This window comes from Panicum virgatum, chromosome 3N, assembly GCF_016808335.1.
Source record: "Panicum virgatum strain AP13 chromosome 3N, P.virgatum_v5, whole genome shotgun sequence".
NCBI lineage: Eukaryota > Viridiplantae > Streptophyta > Magnoliopsida > Poales > Poaceae > Panicum > Panicum virgatum.
In genome coordinates this window covers 10659105-10678759 of record NC_053147.1, presented here as the reverse complement: position 1 = coordinate 10678759, position 19655 = coordinate 10659105, and the positions used below count along the sequence as shown (strand labels likewise).

Here is a 19655-nt window from a genome sequence, read left to right as displayed (position 1 = left end):
GGACTCGTATAAAATGGTGCGTGCATATATATACAAAAAAGAGAGTTGAAAACGAAAAGCAAAGGCGACCACAGTGGGAGTCGAACCCACGACCTTCTGATCCGAAGTCAGACGCGCTAATCCACTGCGCTATGCGGTCTTGCGTACCAAACGTTTCAGTAAAATTTAAATATTCGTAACTATGCTCCCCTATCTTATTAAACGCACCCTATTTTAAGCACACCATTCGGATCGTCCTTACTCCTTCCCATTCTAGATCATTGCACCTGCTGTATATATGTAACTACTATCTGTAAGCCAAAGCAACGACAAGGAAGCATCCAGGCAAGCTAATCACGACGAGCTGACCTGCATTTTTATCCTTTTCATTTTTGATAATAAAGACCTGCATTTTTCTAGGCTCCGTCCCATATTTCCATCTGAAACCAGATGCTGAATCAAACAATCCAACTCCAGCAGAAGCGGCTGCTGCTGCTAGTAGCTTCTCCCCCGCAAATCACTGTATAACAATAATAAAAACAGTTCCAGCAACAGCTCCAGCCCAACCAATTTTTCCCAACCGAACAAGCTACGGTAGTCCGTCCCTAACATTGTGCTGTCCCGATCAGGTCTAATCCAGCATGATCGTGCCTTGCCCGGGCCCCGGAGAAGCAATCAGGTGACGAGTCCTCGCGATCCCGGCACCGACGGCCGCTCCGTCGTCCTACCATACGAGTCCCATGGTTGGGACTAGTGCAGGATCCGGCGCACGCTCCCGTGGATGATGTATCTCCTGGCCGAGCACACTGCCACACTGGCGTTAGATTCAGCTCTGCTCGCGCTCGGTATACGGAAGCCTCAAGCTCAGCTCCCATTCCCCGTGTGTCCCGTTCCCAGGCAAAATGTCTCAGCTAGCTACTGCTGCCATTGCAACATTGCCTCTCAGCATGCTTGCCCCCTCCTGATCTTCCAAGCGTTCCAGCTGGCAGATTTACATATATACTCGCCACATGTACTGCTACCGGCAGCTTTCAATACTTGCTTACCGCACTGGTTAGGTGAAGAAACAACTACTCTCCATGTGTCTATGGACTAGCTAATTATGAGCGACAAAGATCAGTCACACCAACCATTGAGGTGTCATAACTATTTTTCCGACATTGCGTGGCGATCTTCCATTCCCCTGTTGCGCTGCGTCGTTTCCATGCCATCGGTAGGAAGAGCAGAATGTTACCGGCCGGCAGTGTCACGAATCACCGGCGCCCAGTGGTCGAGCAAATTGGTGATCAAGCCGCGGAAATCATCCACCGTGTCCACCCACCGCGCCTAGCTAGTTCAGAATTAACATTCTTAGGTGCGATGCCAAGTTATTCCAATTAATTGATCCTTTCAAAAAAAATTGTGAGATTGCGGAAAAATGTTAATTAGTTGGAACGATCCTCTATGCTTAATATATAGTTCGGAAATCAATTTCACAAGTTTCTTGCACGGTTTTTCCAATGACGTGCTGCCATGATTTGTTCGAATCAAAATGCTGGGTGGGAAGACGTGATTGGAAGAAAATCAGCACCGGCGTGCTCCGCCAGCCGCTCCGTCCTCGACGGGCGAGCGGGAGCCGCCGCGGGCATGGGCGTGCTCTGCCAGCCGATATGACACTCCGAGCCAAGTTCAAGGACCGGGGGTGCATTTTACATAGTAGCCTAGAACTGGATAGCCTAGAACTGGCACACGAAGAGGTCATTAGATGAGCAACCACAATGTTGGGAAAAAGTAATCCATAGTGAATTAAATAATCTGTACTAGGTGACTGATACATTGTGAGGGTAGTCAATATGGAAGAAATAGCAAAAATCAACCATAGCTCTATGGCCTGCCCAGATGATAATAAAAAATGTTATTTTTAATGTACATCTGACACCGTACATTAAACAAACAAAGAGCCGTTGGAATGGATGACCGGATGACAATTTTTTTATTTCAGCATGGGACCCACCGCTATCAATGTAACTTAACTACTATTGTCACCTGATGTGGGACCCGCCCCTATGGACTACTTCTGACTGATACATTGTGGTTGCCACCTTGAGAGTTGTTAGATCTTAAGGCGCAGGCGCGCAGCTACCATTCCCCGTGCATCCCGTTCCCAGGCAACATGTCTTCTTGCTATGCTAGTGCCGCCGTTTCAACCTTCCCATCTGCTCATCCGGCTTTCTAGTTGACATGTTTATATAGTGTAACACTAGATAGACAGCAACTTCAATTTTGTGCACTACTAGTGGTTAGGTGAAGAAATTTACTGTATTCACGCGCTACCAACGCAGACCATCTAGGACTTCAAGTCTGTCAGCTACAATCACCAACCTCCGAGGGATCATGCTATTTAGTAACTCGACCAATGCAAGGCGCGGTTGCCAGACTTCGTTCTACTTGCAGAGGCAAGTTGCATTGGCCAAAGGGCCATGACACACATGAATATATGCCATTAGAATCGCCATTTTATCTGCCTGAAGGTATGCGACGTGATTTTAAAATATTCAGGAACAAAGTTTTCTGCAAACCGTGGCAACCAAACTATTTTTTATCGAAAAACAATGAATGAAAAAAATGTGAGAACTCAAGTTCATAACTGGTACTTCGGCAAATCGTTTTCATTTGTCCGGTACTGGGAAAAATCCATGTTGCAAATATATATATGACAATCAAATTACCAGCCGAGTACAAGACAGGTGCGTACGTAAGCATGGGTTCAGGCTTCAGACTTCAGAGATTATTAGGCGTATAGCCCGCGCATTTGCGCGGCTAGTATTGAAAATTAAAAAATTCGCATGTTCTTGTATCTTACTTAAAGATTATACTATTTTTTTTACCATACATCACCCTGTTCATTATCGTAAATTATGTCTTATTATTGATTAAAAAATTCAAATATGATCTACCTATAATAACAATTTGATTTGTTGAGCTTTAATAATATTATGCATATAATTATTCTTATTTTATATTTTGATTGATTGTTGTTAGCTTTAGTTTTTATTAATAGTATATGTTTTACATAGCTAATGATATTTTATTTTTAATTTTTCATAATGACATTGGTGGGTGATTTTTAATTAGACACATGGGTATTTTAGGCTATTTTTATCATAATGGCAGTGGTGGGTAATTTTTATTTTTTTATTTTTCTTCGATTAACATGGAAATTTATAGACCTTGAGAGCGAACGTGGAGGCTCCGTTTATTGGCCAAATAATAAGATAATAGATATGTGTAAAGAGGTTCAGAAAATATTCCTCAAAACATTCAGAATTGAGGATACGAGGCTATGTGAAGCAAGAAAAAAGGTGATGCGTATGATCAACCTTCAGATAGTTCTAGCTTCGATCAGAGATGCTGGAGTTTCTAAAGAATCCAAAATACCTTGCCTTTTCTTGTGCCAAGAGTGAGTTTCAGCACCGAGTCACTGATGATCAGAAGATGTGTGAAATTCAGGCAACCAACTGAACCTTCAGGTGCCTAACGTGACAAATGTACTGGTTTAAACAAGCCATTCAGGTCATCAGGTGACAAATGTTGGCGACGAATGAAAGATATGATGAGACATTCAGTTTTGCATATCTTCCTCACGCTGATATTGTCTGTTCTGGCCTTTCCGGTGCCTAACGTGAGCTACTGAGCTGACACAGCAACACCTTATCCGTGTGTCCTGGTTTAAACAAGTCATGGGCATTTACGAGCCTAGCTATACACCCGCAGTTAAGTAGTTACACACTTCCTCCGTTTTTAAATGTATTTTGATGTTTAGGATATAAGCTAATTATACCATTAAAAAATGAAGAGAGTAGTTAATTAATCCTAAGCCTAATACTCCCCCACCCACAAAAGAGTGCAATTCTCGCTTTTCGAGGAGTCAAATAGTTTAAACTTTGACTAAATTTATAGAAAAACTAATAACATTCATAATACAAAATAAGTACTATTAGATTAGTTATAGATTATATTTTCATAGTAAATTTATTTGAAGATATAAACACTAATAATATTTAATATAAATTTGGTCAAATTTAAACTAGTTTGACTGGCACGAATTCCGTAATTGCATTCTTTCGTGGACGGAACAAGTACTAAAGAATCATTCCAACCATCTTGCTCTTATTTCCACTGGAGGGATTATAACATAGGTCATAGTGAGGTACTTGTGGTGCGTACGCTTTGACTAGTCAACTCTAGTAGCTGAGTAGATAGGCCAAAACTCATATTCAAACAGTCACAGAAAAAGAAATCAGGTGGTGGCATTACATCACACGAGTTATTTTTTCTATAAAAACACTACAAGAGAAATGACCTTTCGTCTCTAAATGTTAGTACCGTTCTCCTATCTTGTAAACTCACCCTGTGGACGCACTCTATTCTAAGCACACCATTCAGGTCGTCCTTCCCATTCTAGATCATTGCACCTGCTGTCTATATGTAACTACCAGCTGCAAACCAAAGCGACGATAAGGAAGCATCCAAGAAGGCAATGGCGACGAGCTGACCTGCATTTTTCTTTTTCTTTTTTTGAAAATAAAGACCTGCATTTTGCTAGGCTCCGTCCCATGCTCCCATCTGAAACCGGATGCTGAATCAACAATCCAACTCCAGCATGTTAGTCGGTCCCCAACATTGTGCTGTCCCTAGCATGTATCAGCTGTGCTCGATAATGCTATCCGCAAGCTCAGCTCCCGTTCCCCGTGCGTCCCGTTCCCAGGCCAGGCAAACTGTCTCAGCCATGCTAGCTACTGCTGCCATTGCAACATTGCCTCTCCGCATGCTTGCCCCTCCTGGTCATCCAAGCGTTCCAGCTGACAGGTTTATATACTAGCCATATGTATACTGCTACCGGCAACTTTCAATTGCTTACGGCACTGGTTGGGTGAAGGAATCAAGAAACAACTACTCTCCATGAGTCTATGGACTAGCTAATAATTATGAGCGACAAAGATCAGTCACACCAACCATCGACGTGTCATAACTATTTTTTCGACGGTGCGTGGAAATTTTCCTCCTGTTGCGTCGCGTCGTTTCCACGCCATCGGTACAGCGCAGGGTTTTTATCAAGATCATAGTTAATTAAAGAAGAACGGAGATTGAGGAAAAGATAAAATGAAATTGAGTCCTCACTTGTCTTAAGAGAGGGACGAGTCGAAATTCCTTCTGGACTTTTGCACGTAAAAAGGCTTCAACGTTTGACCATAGAAGCCCTGGGTAGAGAAAAAAAGAATATATAGAAAAAAAATAAGCCTGATTCGTCTGTTCGTGGACATCATCCACCGTGTCCACCCACCGCGCCTAGCTAGTTCAGAGTGGATCAGATCAGACGAACAGCGCGCGGTACCATTGACGCTGCCACACCGCAGGCACCCACCTCCCGAACACAACTCTGACCACGCAGCTATGTGGCTGCCATGCGCAGCTGGCGCCTCGTCGCCCCTTTGGAGGCGTAGTCGTGGGGTGACGCGACTTTGACAACGGTGATGGCTGGCAACTGGGTCATCAAGGCCGGGCATTTCGTTCGGAAGAGGAGGGGGAGGTACCTTTGGGCGAAAGCCTTGACGACGGCGACGCCCGTGGGTGCCGTTTTTCCCTGTTGGGGGCGTCGTGCTTCCTCTCCCTCTCGCATATTCCTCCAGGGGTGAGAACCCTGTCCTTCTTGGACGTGCGACGACGGCGTCTTTGGCGTCGTGCCCTTCTTGAAGGCGTCGCATCTGGAAGTCATTGTGGCCTTGATTGTTATCTTCGATGGTCGCCCTCTACCTCTTGGCGGCTGCCTGGCGGGTGGAGCCAAACCCGGTGACGTGAAGTCGGAGCTGCTGCGTCGGGATGTAGCTCGGCAACGATAACATAGAGCGGACTGTCCTTCGTCCGTGTGGGGTTGCTGCGGGTGTGGTTGACTGTCATTGGGGATGGGGTCTTGTTCCGCTGTAGGAAGTCGGAGCTGCTCTTCGCGCTACGTTCGAGCTCGGCAACGATGATCTACGTGACCTCGGCCTTTTGCCAGCCCTTTGGTGGTCGTCAAGGGTTTGCTTCGGGAAGTCGAAGCTGCTGGCTTCCACCAGCTTGGCGACGATGACTCGTTGCAGGGTTGCGTTGTACCGCGGCACTTGGGTGAGTTAGTCATCCGATGGTTTGGCTAATTTTTCTTGTACATTAAACTCCTATTCTCTCTTAATTGAAAGGCAGAGCTCCTGCCATTTACTTCAAAAAAAATCATAAGCGCCCAGAATAAACTCTATGCGGGGTCATGCAAGCAACGAACAAGTGATGATCGATCGTCTCCACGGTGTTGCTGCAGAAGGGGCAACTATGAGACCATGCAAAAGTGATCTGGTGCATGTGTTTTCATGCCTCGGAATCCAGAAGAAAACATAACATTATATTCTTAGGTGCGAAGTTGTTACAATTAATTGATCCTTTCAAAAAAAAAAACTTGTTCCAATTGTGAGATTGCGGCAAAATGTTACTTAGTTGGAACGATCCTCTATAGTGTGCGGAAATCAATTTCACAAGTTTCTTGCAAAATTTTTCCAATGACGTGCTGCCATGATTTGTTCGAATGAAAATGCTGGGTGGGAAGACGAGGGTTGGAAGCTTGGAGGAATGCTGACAGCTCCTGCTGGCAACTGCCGCTGGGACTGCTCCTGGCAACCGCGGCCGCTCCGTTCTGCCAAAGGAGTCTTATGATTAGCCTAGAGTAAAATTCACGCCGGTCCATAAAATTGGCTACTGACGGGGTGCTAGGACGGTCCTGATACGTGGGGTTCACATATCAGGTCCATCAATATACTTTCTATCTTCTCTCGTACTCTTTTTTTTTTTTGAAACAAACTCTTCTCCTCTTCCTCACCAAGGCTGATGGTCACTCCGCCGCCACGTGTGAGCTCCGCCCCCCGATGGGCGAGCGAGAGGCGCCACGAGCATGCTCCGTCGGCCGCAACGTCCCCGATGGGAGAGCTGTCGTGAGCGTGCTCCGCCAGCCGCTCCGCCTCTGACGGGTGAGCTGGATCCGCCACGGGCATGGGCGTGCTCTGCCGGCCGATATGGTACTCCAAGCCAAGTTCAAGGATCGGCGGTGCAATTTACTCCTAAAATTGGCACGTGAAGAGGTCATGGATTCAGCGTTGTTAGATCTAAAGGTGCAGCTAACATTCCCCGTGCATCCCATTCCCAAGCAACAGGCCTTCTTGCTATGCAACTGCCGCCGTTTCAACCTCCCATCTGCTCATGAGCTCATCCTCCTGCTCATCCGGCTTTCCAGTTGACATGTTTATATAGTGTAACACTATAGACAGCAACTTCAATTTTGTGCACTACTAGTGGTTAGGTGAAGAAATTTACTGTATTCACGCGCTACCGACGCAGACCATCTAGGACTTCAAGTCTATTAGCTACAATCACCAACCTCCGCGAGATCATGCTATTTAACTCGACCGATGCAAGGCGCGGTTGCCAGTACTTCGTTCTACTTGCAGAGGCAAGTTGCATTGGCCAAAGGGCCATGACACACATGAATATATGCCATTAGAATTGCCACTTTATCTGCCTGAACGTATGTGGCGTGATTGCAAAACATTTAGGAACAAAGTTTTCCGCAAACCGTTGCAACCAAACTATTTTTCGTCAGAAAAAAATGAAAGAAAAAGTGTAGTACTTGTGAGAACTTTAGTTCATAACAGGTACTTCGGCAAACCGTTTTCATTTGTCTGGTACTGGGAAAAATCCATGTTGCAAATATATATAGGACAATCAAATTACCAGCCAAGTACAAGACAGGTGCGTACGTAAGCATGGGTTCGGGCTTCAGACTTCAGAGATCATGCGTGGCTCCTTCCCCTTCTCCTCTGGTTCGGCGCGGGCGCGGCCGTCTCGTCCTTCGGTGGGTGCTCGCCGGCACGGCGCTACGCGGCGCGGCGCGGCGGTGGGAGGCCACGGATCCAGGGTCGCCTCGACCGGATCAGGTGGCCGTGCGCACGGCCGGCTCTATAATTTTAAGGGCCCCTGAGCGAGAAAAAATATAATGGCTCGTCGAACTAATTTTTAGTATCAAAATCACAGTGTATAGTACGAATAATAAAATTACTTTGCAATATATGTATAGATCAATAAAAATATTACAATAGTGTAATAAAAACTAACAATAGTGTTGCTTACTGTGACCGCGTTGCTGTCTTGCCGGTTGCCGCTCGCCGTGCGCGGTGCGGAGCAAATCAGATCGCAGCATCGTCTCCTCTAGTCTTCTACTCCTCTCCGACCTCCACTCTCAAGCAGACCAGCAGATCGTCCTTCGGCTCGTCGCAGCCTGCCTGCGACTTGTAAGTCGCGATCGTACCTCGTGACAGTCGGCGGCAGCAGAAAACAAAGCGTTGCTACTCTGAAACTACAAGCCTCGGAGCAGCCTCACCCTCACATCATGGGCTGGACCTGGTCATCTGGACGGGTGATTTGACCTAATAGACTTTCAATTAAAGATATATTATACCTACTAATACTGCTAATTACATATGTGATTTTGGGCCCCCTAGCCCCGTGGCCCCAGGCGGTCGCATCTGCCGCCCACTTTGACGGAACCGCCAAATTAAAACTCTCAATTAAGCATAACGGCCGTCATTTGAACACATCAGGCACATTTTTGCTTAATGGTCTAATTTGACGGTCCTTTCTCAACCCACGGTCCGATCGAAACAACACCGGTTGTCTCACGCGAAGGCGAGCGCAGACGGTACAAGCTCGACATAATACTTAAAGATACAAATACCATGTGACTGTGAAACATTAAGTTTTACAAACTGAGTGAAAATATTTACATAATTTACAAACTTTACAACTGAAGTTCAGATAAAAGAGTTCACGACGGAACTTTTATCTCCTATCCTACCTGTACACCTCCAGTAGCACAAAATAGGGAGCAATTGCACCACCTGCCCACAGGGTGCAATCCACGATCTCCTAGACTAAGTATCTGGCTCTACAACCTCCCATCCCCCTCGCCCCGACGGACGAACTTGGTGCAGCAGGGACAGAAGTCTACATCTGTGTGGCCTGAAATAAATGTGGCAACAAACCCTGAGCAACTAGTACTCAGCAAGACTTACCCGACAATGAGTATACTTAGCCCACATATCTAGACATGTAAGGCTTTTTGGCTGGTGGGTTGTTTTGTAGAAATAGCAACTAGGTGTGAATCCTTACCTTCCATATTTTAGCTCATATTCTATATAAATTAGGATCCTCTAGGTATTTGCAATAACCTCTCTAACACAAACATAGTAGAGTACAATGTTTCATTTAAGCACTATCCATCTAATATTTTTCATATCCCATTCCTCATGCTACGATGCGACTCGGTGATCAAGGTGCTCATGTCCGAGAGTGACTGACAGTGAATCAATCCGATTTAACCTTGCAAGGTGAACCTAACCAACACGGCACGTAATTGTCCCGTCGGACTATACGAACCAACCATTCCCCTCCCCACCTCGAACTACAGGAACCAGCCCAACGACATATAGTCAGTCGAGCCCTAAGAGAGACCACCAAAAGTAAACACATGCAACCCACTTCTCCGCTGCCACTCGACTACCCTAGGAGTTGGGTGCGGGTTCCTGTACTTTCGAAGTAAAGTAGTACTAGGCTTACCGGTTTTGATACCTCCTACTTCCGGCATGCAGTTAGTACAATTCAAACATGATCAGCAGGGCCAACAACGAACGGTCCTTAATCGACTCAGACGGACTAAACGTTTTCCGCCCGGTCTCCACTCCCATTTCCTTTCATTCTTGAATTCGATAGCTCAAATACTGGAATATAAAGACATCCTATATCTCGCGAGTAACATGACTTTACTCGACTTCTACCGAGTCCTATTTAGCATGGCAAGGCTATCGACCTACACATACTAGTATAAGACTCATGGAACCTAGGGTTGTGCATCTAAAGTTTCATTCAGCTCCTATAAACTTAATGCACAAATACTTTAGTAAGTAAATTGCTTAATTTGAACTAGGGAATTATGCATCGGGGCTTGCCTTCGGGCTGCTGCTCGGCAATAGAGTTAATGGGGCCTGTGATCGGGTGCTCGTGAGTCTCCTGCTGCTGGACTTGCTCCAGCGGCGCCAGTGGCTCCGCAACCACCTCGTACACCACCTCCTCCGCCGCGGCTGCTACTCGAATGCACTTGCATATGACATGATAAAACACAAATGAGTTTGTAACTTAAACTAACCACTGACCGGGAGCCACTACTAACAAAACTACACACTCACACCAAAACACCCTCGAAACCCGGAGTATCTGGACAAATACCCGGAGTATCTGGACCTAAAAACTCCGGAGTATCCGGAAAAATCTCCGGAGTATCCGGACACCGACTTCCGGACTATCCGGGAAAAATCCCGGAGTATCCGGACCAGACCGGTCAGACCAGTCAGTGGAACCGGTCAGACCGGTCCCACTTCCCAAAGCAGGAACCTAGATGCGTCAAAACTGACCCACCAAAATTGAAACCCATCTAGAGTCTGGTAGAGTGACTCATAAGGAGATGATTGACCCAAAGGAAAACACTCAAATCCTCTTAGAAAGGTAAAACAAGCTTGCCCTAACTTGAATACCTTGCACAAGTTGAAAATGAAGCCACCCCAAGGAAGAATGAGTGGAAAGGATGGTTCTCCACGCCGATAGAAGCTTCCAAGGTCTTGAGATGAATTTGTGGTGGTGGATTTGGTGTTTAGGGTTTGGGGAGAGAAAGGGCACGGGATGGGAGTGAAATAGACTGAGTGAGCAGTTTAATATTGTTTGTGGGGATCAAAGTGGCCTATATATCCAAAATGGAAACTTTAGGTCCGCAGTATCCGGGCTAATCTCCGGATTATCCGGAGCCTCTTCAGACCGGTCTAACCGGTCACTCACACCGGTCTGTCCAGTCCGACTGATCTGACTCCAACTTCGCTAACAAAATCTTATCCCAAGATTTGATCGCTTACACTTGAACTAATAGCCATGTTATCCTTAATTACAGGTGTTAAACACTTGGGTGTTTCAATCTTTCCCCCTAAAAGAAATCTCATCCCGAGATTTAAACGTAGGTGCAGGGTTAAAAAGAGGTTGAGATGGTAGGTACCTTGATGAGTGCTCAAGAAATCCAGATACTTGGAGCTTAAAAATTCCTCGGATTCCCACGTAGCCTCATCTTCGGAGTGGTTACTCCATTGTACTTTATAAAATTTCCTAGTATGGTGTCGAGTAACCCGATCTTTGCAGTCAAGGATTTTGACAGGATGCTCCGGATAAGAGAGATCGGGTTCCAACTATAGATTTTCCATATCAATCGCCTCTGTTGGAACGCGGAGGCATTTCTTGAGTTGGGACACATGAAATATGTTATGGACCGCCGATAAATGTGAAGGAAGTTCCAAACAGTAGGCTACCGGCCCACATTGCTCAATAACAAGAAAAGGTCCAATATATCGAGGCGCCAATTTTCCTTTTACGTCAAACCATTGAACACCCTTCATTGGAGATACCCGAAGATAAACATAATCGCCGACTTGGAATACCATAGGTCGACGTCTCTTGTCCGCATAATTCTTTTGGCGGGATTGGGCAATCTTTAGATTTGCTTGTATGAGCCGAACTCGTTCTTCAACTTCCACTACCATATCAGGCCCAAGGAAATTTCTTTCACCCGCTTCGGACCAATTCAACGGGGTTCTACACCTCCGCCCGTATATTGCCTCAAAAGGAGCCATCCGAATGCTCTCCTGATAACTATTGTTATACACAAATTCGGCGAGTGGCAGGCACTCATCCCACTTCTCAATATAAGAGAGGGCACATGCTCTGAGCATATCTTGCAGAATTTGATTTATTCTTTCTGTTTGTCCATCAGTTTGAGGATGATAAGCCGAATTGCGGATGAGCTGAGTACCAAGTGCTGCATGTAACTGCTCCCAGAAGCGCACAACAAATTGTGAACCTCTATCAGATACAATTGTCTTTGGAATACCATGAAGACTGACAATCCATGCAAGGTATAGCTCAGTGTATTGGTGGGACTTATATCCTGTCTTGACGGGAATAAAATGAGCGGACTTAGTGAGGCGATCCACTATAACCCAAATGGAGTTGTACCCTTTTGAAGTTTTGGGAAGTCCGACGATGAAATCCATGCTAATATCCTCCCATTTCCAAGATGGAACACTTAGTGGCTGGAGAGGTCCGTCGGATCTCAAATGACTCGCCTTGACTCGTTTACATGTGTCGCACTCGGCCACATACTTGGCAATCTCCCGCTTCATCCTTGTCCACCAAAATCCCTGTTTGAGGTCTCGATACATTTTATTGCTGCCCTGGTGGATCGAATACCGAGAGAGATGAGCTTCATTCAGAATTAGCTTCCGTAACTCAAGGTCTTTAGGCACCACTAGTCGATTCTTAAACCATAATACCCCCTCATTATCTTGATGGAAACATTGGACCCTTGGATCGTTTTCATTGAGCCTTTGTCTGATCTTGCCCATGCCCACATCATTTTTCTGAGCAGCAATAATTTGATCCCGAAGTGTTGGAGTGAGGGTAATGTTAGCAAGAGTGCCCTGGGCTACAATGGCCAAATTCAACTTTTCCATTTCTTGGCATAGAGTTTGATGCATCACCGTGGCTGAGATGCAGTTGCAATTCGCCTTTCTACTCAAAGCGTCTGCAACCACATTAGCTTTACCCGGATGATAATGAACCTCTAGGTCATAATCCTTAATTAATTCCAACCACCGCCTCTGGCGTAGATTCAACTCATTCTGAGTGAAAATATACTTAAGACTCTTGTGGTCCGTATATATGTGAACAGGATTGCCCAAAAGATAATGACGCCAGATTTTTAGGGCATGCACCACTGCTGCCAGTTCCAAATCATGAGTAGCATAATTCTCCTCATGTCGTATGAGTGCTCTGGAAGCATAAGCAATTGCTCGACGGTCTTGCATAAGAACACAACCTAAACCCATACCCGATGCATCACAATAAACATCAAAGGGCCGACTAATATCCGGCTGAGCCAAGACAGGAGCTTACGTTAAAAGCTTTCTCAAAGCCTGAAAAGCTTGTTCACATTTGTTGTCCCAATTGAATTTCACCCCTTTCTTGAGTAATTCTGTCATGGGCTTAGCAATTTTTGAGAAGTCCGGGACAAATCGCTGGTAATATTCTGCTAACCCAAGAAAACTCCGAATTTCTGGAACCGACTCAGGGGTCTTCCAATTCAAGACATCTTAAATTTTGTTGGGGTCTACCGAGATGCCATCCTCCGAGATGATATGGCCCAGAAATTGAACCCTTTTGAGCCAAAATTCACATTTGCTGAATTTGGCATATAGCTTGTGCTCTCTGAGGCACTGGAGAACAATGCGAAGATGCTCTGCATGCTCCTCTTCATTCTTGAAATATATAAAAATGTCATCGATGAAAACCACGACAAATTTATCCAGCTCAGGCATGAACACGGAGTTCATGAGATACATGAAATGTGCCGGGGCCTTTGTTAATCCAAACGACATTACCAGATACTCATAAAGTCCATATCTGGTAGAAAAGGCCGTCTTAGGAATATCCTCTGCTCGGATTTTTATCTGATGATATCCCGAGCGAATATCAATCTTAGAGAATACCTTGATCCTGACCAATTGATCAAACAAAATATCAATTCTGGGAAGGGGATATTTGTTCTTGATTATGACGGCATTCAGAAATCTATAGTCCACACACAACCTGAGGCTTTGATCTTTTTTTAACAAATAGTGCTGGACAGCCCCAGGGCGAAGTGCTAGGACGGATATAGCCTTTGTCGAGCAGCTCTTACAATTGCTTCTTTAGTTCGGCTAACTCGTTAGGTGGCAAGCGATAGGGTCTTCTAGAAATCGGCGCGGTGCCCGGTTGTAACTCAATGACGAATTCAACATCACGATCTGGGAGCATACTGGGTAGATCATCCGGGAATACATCCGGGTACTCACGTACCATGGGAATTTCTGCCAAACTTTTGCCCTCAGTGTGATTAACAATAGGGGGCAAAGATTTAGGGTCCCCAAGATGTATAGTCATAGAACCGTGAGTGGGAGAATTAATATACACTGACTATGCCATAGTGTTCAGAAGAACCCCTTGACACTCCATCCAATTCATACCGAGTATAATGTCCACTTTCTGACTTGGTTATATTATAAGAGCCGTAGGGAAAAATTTCCCTTGTATCTGTAGAGGCACTTGCTTAGCAAATTGATTGGTAATTAACTTCTCTCCAGGCGAGTGAATATGGTATGGCTTGGACATACTTGCTATCTCCAACCCTAATCTACTAACTCAACCCTTGCTAACGAATGTGTGAGAGGCCCCTGAATCAAATAGAACGGTAACAGGATGATTGTTTACTGTAAACATACCAGTCATCACTGGAGCTCCTTCTGGGATACCCTCAAGGGTGGTGTAGTGTACTTGCCCCGGCTTGAAGTGAGCCACTTTATTCTTCTGATTTTGTTGACTTGATTGCTGGCCTTGCTTGGGTGGCATCTGGCAGTCACGTGCGAAGTGACCCACTTGCCCACAGTTGTAGCATGGATATAAATTTGGGCGCATCCCCGGCTGTTGCACCCAAGTCTTCTGCTCATGCTGCTGAGGGACAGGAGGCCTAGCTACCCCCTGTGGCTGTGGTTGTTGAGGTGGCCTATAACCCCATGGTTGCTGCGAAGGCCTGCACCCCCATTGTGAATGATATGGGGCACGCTGTGGGTCCGGCTACACAAGGCGAAACCTCTGTGGGGTGCTGCTAGAAGATCTCGCTGTCGGCACCTTCCTCTTCTTCTCTGCCTTATGAGCTAGATGAGTGTCCTCCTGAGTGATAGCCCCATTGACTAGCTCACTGAAGGTGTTGAACTGGAACATTGCCAGGCGATCTTGGAGCTTACTACTGAGCCCCTGCCTGAAGCACGCCTGTTTCTTCTCATCCGTGTCCACATGATACCCGGCATATTGTGAGAGTGTTTTGAAAGCCTGGGCATACTGTAGCACATTGCTATTGCCCTGTTTTAGAGCCAAGAACTCATTAAGCTTCCTTCTCATGACTCCCGCTGGAATGTGGTGTGCCCGGAATGCTTCTTTGAATTGTGCCCACGTAAACTGAGTGCTAGCAGGAAACATAGTCACATGGTTGTCCCACCATTTGCGTGCAGGACCCCTGAGCTGCTGAGCTGCAAATCCTGCCTTGTCCCCCTCATTGTATGGGTATAGAGTAAATTTGGACTCGATGGTCTTGAGCCAACTGTCGGCTTCTAGCAGCTCGTCCGCTTTGTGAAAGAGCGGCGGTTGAGTGCCCAAAAATTCCTGGTACCCAGGAACAGGTGGCGGGTGGTGGTGTCCTGGCCGCGGTGCTGCCCCCCTGCTCCACAAGCTGACGGAGGAGTGTCATCTGCTCGTCGCGCCCAGTCAACATAGCCGCAATTGCCTCAACCAAATTGGGATGTGGTTTCCTGGACCGCTGTCTGCCATTCTGCATTTGACCATGATCGAATTTAGTCATAATATCCCGATTACAAAAAAAAAATAATCATGATAGTAACTAATATACGAATCATGGAAAAATGTGGAATGTATAACACTAAATCACACGGCTGGAAGTTTTGCAGGGCCAAATCCGAATTGTCCGGATTTCTATCCGGAATGTCCGGACACAAGTCCCGGACTATCCGGAATTAGATCCGGACCTTCGTATAGTTTTCACAATGTCCCTACCCTTAAGATGCAAAATTTATAAACCAGTGAATGACATGTACCGCCACCCCTAATCCTAGGGTTTCATCCAAGTAAGCGCCATGCTGCCCTGATCACTTCTTGTGATCAGGGCAGCATTGTTCTTACTTTTACCTTGGTATTACTCCTACTGAAGCGTTTTTGATGGCGAGTAGTGCTAGTTATCCTGATATTCGTAGCATGACCTTTAGTAGATCTATCATGCTCTTGTTGTTTATCATCTACGAATATCATGTTATCTCTGCGTGATCACGTATTAATCTTATACTAATTCTCGTTGCATAGAGTTAGTCGCGTAGAGATAACACACTGCTTCTTTTCTATCTAGTAGATCTAATCTGTTATGGTTTGTTTTTATACGTAAGAATCGGCATAATATCTGCTAGTTTAGGCCTTGCAAACGGGTTGGACGATTCGGCGACGTATTAGATGCTTTGCCTTGATCTTAACAGGGATTGATCCGGGAATCGGCTTTTGCTTATTCTTAGGCCTCTATTCTAGTTAAAGTTTGGTTATCTATTATGCTCGTTAGGCCTAACTACGTGTAGGATGTTCCGATCTAGCAGTGAAGCTTTTACCGTCATGGATTATATTAACTAGATCTAATTGAAGTAGTTTTTGCAGTTATTTGCTTTATCTATTAGTATCCAGATATGCAGATCTGATCCGACACCGGGACTCGATTGGCTCTTTAAAGCCGATGCAAGAGTCATCCCGGGGAGCTGACCATGGCTCGGACTAATGTTTACACGTGTTTGTGCATGTAGGCAAATCGTCGAAAGCACGTTTGCACCTTCCTGATCGGGTATAGGTCAGGTGGCACGCCCTGCATCTCCGGAAGCATCGGCGTATGCCAGGATCTGGGCCGTTGACCGAGGGACCGGTGCCAGCCAGCGCCCCGGTAGCCTCCCGGCTCTTCGTGTTGCCTGTCGCTACTCGCCGGTGGGTTTTGACCGACAACAAAAGTCTGGTAGAGTGACTCATAAGGAGATGATTGACCCAAAGGAAAACACTCAAATCCTCTTAGAAAGGTAAAACAAGCTTGCCCTAACTTGAATACCTTGCACAAGTTGAAAATGAAGCCACCCCAAGGAAGAATGAGTGGAAAGGATGGTTCTCCACGCCGATAGAAGCTTCCAAGGTCTTGAGATGAATTTGTGGTGGTGGATTTGGTGTTTAGGGTTTGGGGAGAGAAAGGGATACTGTTTGTGGGGATCAAAGTGGCTTATATATCCAAAATGGAAACTTTAGGTCCAGAGTATCCGGGCTAATCTCCTGATTACCCGGAACCTCTTCAGACCGGTCTGACCGGTCACTCACACCGGTCTATCCGGTCCGACTGATCTGACTCCAACTTTGCTAACTAAATCTTATCCCAAGATTTGATCGCTTACACTTGAACTAATGGCCATGTTATCCTTAATTACAGGTGTTAAACACTTGGGTGTTACACCCACCCCCTAGAGCCGGCCCTGGCCGTGCGGCGGGGGGCGCGCTTGTGTGTGAGGGGCGGCGGTCGACGCTAGGTGTGGGCGACGGCGGTGGTGCTGGTGCGGACCGGGGCGCGAGGGGCTGCTGGCGGCGGGCGGATCTCCGTGGCTGGCAGGTGGGTGGGTGGGGCTGGCTGCAGGTGGTTCTGGCCTCTACCTGGCCGTGGCTGGCCGTGGCTATTGGCGGTGGACGGCTGCAGCTGGTTGCGGCCAGCTGTGGCCCGGGGCCGTGGCTGTGGCCGTGCCTGGACATGGCCATGGCCATGGCCGCGGCGGGCTGTGGCTGGTGGCCGCGTCCGGGTGCCGCCGCTCTACCGGTTTTGGGTCATGGCGGCCCGATGATGGTGGAGTCGGGGGCGTGTTGCGCACGGGCAACGGGTGCTGTGGTGAGGAGGTGGTGCTCCCCCCTCCCCTCTGATGGCGATATTGGTCCGGCGTCGCCTTGGTGGTGGGGCTTGGAAACGGCTGGTGCTTGCTGGTGGCGCCATGGTGGAGCTTCGGGCTGTGTCGGGCCTCTTCCAGTTGAGGCGTTGTGGAGGAGAGGAGGGGCGAGCTACTGCCTAGTCCAAGTGTGTGCGACAGGCACGGTGCTGAGTCGGGCAAAAGCCTTCACTGACGGTCTTGTCAGTGGCAATGGTGGCGGCGGTCTTGTGGCGCCGTTCTTCCTGCTAAGGGCACCACTGTGATGCATAGTGTCCTACTGCACGGGGTCCTCTAGGGTGAAAACCATGTCCATCTATGGACGTGCGACGGCGGCGCCATTGGCGTCGTGCCCTCCTTGGAGGCGCCGCATCTAGAGACCCGCTTTTGCTATGTAGTGGTGGTGGTTGATTGGCGGTGTTGCTTGTGCGCAACGACAGAGGAGGTGCGCGTGGTCCATGCTGGCAGGAAGGTGCAGAGGGCCCATGGGTGCTAGAGGCCTTGAGTTGGCGCGCATGGTGCGGTGGTGACTCCGGTGACGGCTGGACGGAGGTGTCGCTCTCATAACGGTTTCAGATATCTGAGTCCTTGGCAGAGGAGTGCGAGGCTGTAGGAGATGTGAGGCCCCCACACAGTGGTCAGGATTAGTGGTTTTCATCGGCGCTGCGACGGTAGTGTTCTTCTGAAGCTCCACTGGGGCAGGGGGATCGACGATCGTGTGTGTGGGTTGAGGGGTACAGTCCCATGGTGGAGGAGTTCGAGCTGCCGCTCAGGCCTGCAGCGTGCCGCGACATTTGGCGTGGCACAACGTTGGTGACGACGGCGCAGTTCGCGGGTGGTTTCTTTTGGCTCCTCTCCCACTAGGTTGTGGCGGTGTAGTGTTTTGTTGTGTGCGTTGTTTGTGTGGTGGTGGTGTTCGCTTCGGCGCGTTATGTACGAACGCTTCTTCTTCTTATATGATGTGGCGTTGCTCCTGCCTTTTATTTCAAAAAAATATTCCTCAAACATTCAGAATTGAGGATATGAAGCTATGTGAAGCAAGAAAAAAGGTGATGCGTGTGATCAACCTTCAGGTAGTTATAGTTTGGATTAGAGATGCTGGAGTTTCTAAAGAATCCAAAATACCTTGCCTTTTCTTGTGCCAAGAGTGAGTTTCAGCACCAATCCAGTCACTGATGATCAGAAGATGTGTGAAATTCAGGGAACCCGTGCAACTGAACCTTCTGGTGCCTAACGTGACGAATGCACTGGTTTAAGCAAGTCATTCCGGTGATAAATGTAGGCGACGAATGAAAGATATGATGAGACATTCAGTTTTGCATATCTTCCTCACGCTGATATTTTCTGTTCTGGCCTTTCAGGTGCCTAACGTGAGCTGGCACCGCAACACCTTATCCGTGTGTCCTGGTTTAAACAAGTCACGGGCATTTACGAGCCTAGCTCCGCAGTTAATTACTTACACACTTCCTCCGTTTTTAAATGTACTTTGATGTTTAGGATATATAAGCTAATTATACCATTGAAAAATGAAGAGAGTAGTTAATTAATCCTAAGCCTAATACTAAGGAATCATTCCAACCATCTTGCTCTTATTTCCACTTGAGGGATTATAACAAAGGTCATAGTGGGGTACTTGTGGTGCGTAAGCTTTGACTGGTCACCTCTAGTAGCTGAGTAGATTGGCCAAAAATCATATTCAAACAGTCACATAAAAAAGAAATCAGGTGGTGGCATACATCACACGAGTTCTTTTTTTTCTATGAAAATACTGCAAGAGAAATGATCTTCGTTCATACATGGCAGAGAAATCACTGCTGGCTGGCTGACAAGCCAACTGAACAGAGCGCATGTGGATATACAACAATAACATTTAACGTTGGCAATCGAGAAATTTGTCATTGATAGTAGTATACTTTTCAGTAATTACTAATTAGGCAG

General features: G+C 46.8%; 1 non-coding gene across 1 annotated transcript; it reads right to left on the bottom strand.

Moving 5' to 3' along the window:
• Nucleotides 1-65: 65 nt before the first annotated feature.
• TRNAR-UCG lies at nt 66-139 on the bottom strand. Its single transcript has one exon. It is a non-coding gene; the product is annotated as a tRNA-Arg (tRNA).
• Nucleotides 140-19655: the final 19516 nt, after the last annotated feature.